The sequence below is a fragment of the Limulus polyphemus genome, unplaced genomic scaffold (genome assembly GCF_000517525.1).
Source record: "Limulus polyphemus unplaced genomic scaffold, Limulus_polyphemus-2.1.2 Scaffold917, whole genome shotgun sequence".
NCBI classification, from domain to species: domain Eukaryota; kingdom Metazoa; phylum Arthropoda; class Merostomata; order Xiphosura; family Limulidae; genus Limulus; species Limulus polyphemus.
The window spans coordinates 236869-240793 of NW_013666527.1; positions in this window are offsets into that span (position 1 = coordinate 236869).

A 3925-nucleotide genomic window follows, 5' to 3' on the forward strand; every position below is an offset into this window, starting at 1 on the left:
TCTTATATACAAGAATACCGCACATCTAGTAACACTCGAGCATTCAAGAACCTTCGAAAATATCATGACGTGTTACTAGAGTCACGTGACTTCCGCTGTCGTAACAATACTTTAGCTGTCTAGCGATTCGTATGTAATCAAAAACACTTTAGGTGCGGCCAAAAAAGGATTGAACGTGCGACTTAAAGGAATGAAATCAAAATTGATGGCCAAACTGGTAGCTACTCATATTGTGTTTACAAGTATTTTACAGCAAAATATTCATTCATTAGTTAGGTAGGCCGTGTTTTTTGTTCAAGTTGTGGTAAAAAATTTAGACCGATAGCTCACGTGACTTTTTGGATAGGTGTGCTCAAAAGGTTTGATCAAAGTTAAGCGGTTTTTGTTGAATAACTTTGCACATGTGGATTATATTTAGATCAAATATAACACCTAATTATAGGTTGTAAAGATCTATCAATATACCAAATATAAAAAAAAATCATAAAAGATAAATGCTTTTCTATAAAATACAATTTCCGTGCGAAGAAAAATAGTAAGAAATTCAATCAAAATTAGAAATTTTATATATCGTGTATTTCTTAATGGATTGGCTTGAAATTTGGTATATGAAATAAGGGTCTAGTATAGCACATCCACTGAAAATATGTATTAGTTTCGATCACCACAGTTTGATCTACAGAAAGTGGAAATCGCTAAACTATTACTCCTGTTAATAACATAGTGTGTCCTGCAGGTTGTTTTGGCCGCACGACACACTATCGTGGGTCTTGATGACAGTTTAATAAAATGAAACACATTTGTACTTTAAACATTCTGATATAGTTCAACAACAATCATGATTTACAAACGTTTTATATAGTATTGTAGAAGTTTTAAACATATATTATGCATTATAACGTATTTCCAATTGAAAAATATATCATGTATAATCAATTTTTAGTGAACGATATGCGGGATGAAATAAATAAAGTAGTCAAGTTATTGAAAAATTCACCAGAAATGGTAAAGTATAAAATACTTATAATTACATACAACCGTTCGGGCACGTTTCCTTTCTTATGTTAAAGTCGCTAAGCAGTGCAGAGAATAAAGATAGTGACTATTTTACTACAGATTATCCCTTGCCCTAAATTTTAAAGAGTTTGACAAACAAATGTATACTTGGCAGTGTCAAAAATCTAATAAAATGTAGACATCGTTTAAAACCTATAATGTTATTCCATAAAGCTTAATGTCAACTGCGTGAAAATATGAGTATTATATACCCTATCTTTTTTAGGGTCCTGCGAATCGCAAAATGTTTTTCGAATCGAAATATTAGAATCAAATCGGCTGTGCATATATAAATTATAAGGTATATAGACTTAATTAAACTTTAAATCAAATAGAAAATGGTTTCTTTGTTGATGTAGTGTGTTCTACACATAATTAGTACGAGTATAAAAGTAGATTTTTCTGAGAACAAAAAATATAATGTACTTAAACATCTGGAAAAAGAATGGTACAGTATTCTTACAAGGAAATGCGTTCTACTCTATATACTGAATTAAAAGCTAAATTTTAAAGCTTACCGGAAGCGATGAATATTCGAAAATATGGAATCGGAGCCCTAGCTAACGAATCGAATCTTCTTAATCTTTCAGTAAATTTTCCAACTCATCCAGCTTAACGGCGGTGTGTTTGTTTGAGAATTGGGCTAAACATTTACAAATTCAGAGTTGTAATTTCCATCAACGCGTTTTTATTTCGAAGAAGAAAGACAACATTTTCGATTAACACACCAGGACGTTTATTTTTTTCATAAAATAGCAGTTTTCACATTTTTTTTTCCTGGCAGATGAAAAAAAAAGATGTGGTAAAACGTTAGATAAAAATCCAAAAGCACCAAAGCTTTACACAGCGTATTTTCAACATTTTTGATAGAAATAACTTTCTGTATATATAAAAAAAAAAGTCAATTTTAGATTCAAACGCAAAAGCTTAATCTTGTGAATTTTAATAAAATAGTTTTTATATTACTTACAAATCAACTTAAATTTAATGTGAATTAAGAGAAAAAATTAGTCAAAATTCAAATAAAAACACCAAAGCGTCTTTGTTCTATTTGTATATTATGCCAAGCCAAAGTCCTCTTTTTGAAAAAATAATCAAAAATAACTTATGAAAATAATTTGTAAAAATTTTGACTTTTTCAAAACATAGTGTCAATGTTTATAGTGGTAGTTTGAGTTGTTCAAAAATGTTTTACTAGAAAAGTGAAGGCACTTGAGAGTTAACCCTTTATCCCAGTTGGTGTGTGAGAGGTCAATGCAAGCCGAGAAAGTAATTAAAAATAAAAATTACCATAGAAAATATTAGCGCCCAACTAGTGGTCGCTTCACAACCTTAAGATAAGGTCTTGTTCACGAGTGATAGTTTGAATTGTTAAAAAGTTCACAACCACCTATATGTCAGTTGAAAATAAATAAACAATATTAGTCAAGTACGAGAATCTTGGTGCATCTTCCGCATAAGTTTGTAGATTCTTTTGCATAATATGCATGTGTTGTAGATAGATGTACGTTGAACAAACAAACCGTTGCTTCGGGACAAGAGCCGTGCAAATTCGTATGCCATTAAAATAGTACGTTTTGAAAACCGACTAACTCGTAAGTTGGGACCTCTTAACCCAAACCTTTTAACACAAATTAATGCTCCTCCTTTCCTACAATTTACTGTACTGGCCGTTATTTACAAATTTAAAATTACCATTTATTGGCTTAACTAATGTTTTCCTTTCATTTCATCAAACAAAATTTTTAAGCAACACAATATAATTAGACTATACATGTATTACGTGTTTACTATAGTACGTATGTTATAGTTTAAGCCTAATGCTGTTCTATCCACAATTTGTTGCAAATTGCGAACCTCCAATAACCTACTGTTAGCTCTGAAGAAGAGTAGAAACCAAAATCGTTGACTACACTAATAAATTAATGTTCTTCTGCTATCCACTCGTCCAAGGTCTTCACAGTGTGACTTGAATCAACTAGTTGAATGCTTTCAAGATTCACAATTTTTTTTCATACAAAAGTATTCTGTCCTGCTCTATTGATAGAACAAACAAGCACACATAAAATAACGTCACATATAATTTAAGCTTATTCCTTCCAATATTCTCTGTTTTCAAGATCAAGCTTTTAAAATTTATAGCAATGGCTCTCTGTAATAAAGGTTTCTATTGTTACATTTCCAACACAGAACAAAAGCTTAAAGGAGATACTATAAACTAGGGATTTATTTATCTAAATACCAACAATTAATATTCTAATTTCTTCAGTGACTAGATAATATTAAATTATTTAGATATCTACAATGGCAAGTTAAAGCAAGTTTAAAGCTTCACATTTCTTTTTTTTTCTTCTCTCACTATCAAATTAATTTAAGCAGTGAGCAAGATACAAAGTTTATTTAATTCTACTATCAATATTACTGTTTGTGTTAGTTTAAAAATGGTTAAGCTACTTTACTAAGTAAATCCACACAAAATATACTTTTAGATTTAATATAAAAAAAAAATTAAAAGTTAGATAGAAACAAGTGTGCTTTATAGTTCAGAAAAACTAACTTTAGCACTAACACAGTCACAGAGATTTGAAACATGAAGCAACATTGATTTGTAATCAAAGTTAGTGATTATATTACTACAGATTATTCCTTGCAATAGATAGTGATGTGATTAATAAAGAAATGAAGTCTTAGCACAGTCAAATATCTAATAAAACTTAAATATAGTTCAGAAAGCTACACAGAAAACATCCACAGTTTTTGTTTGAAAATAAAATACATGTACCTTCAGCTAAAATATTCACTAGATTTAAATCACTTTGGTATTTCTACGAAATTAGGTAGGTTTCTTTTTTTTTGTGGTAATAAATGA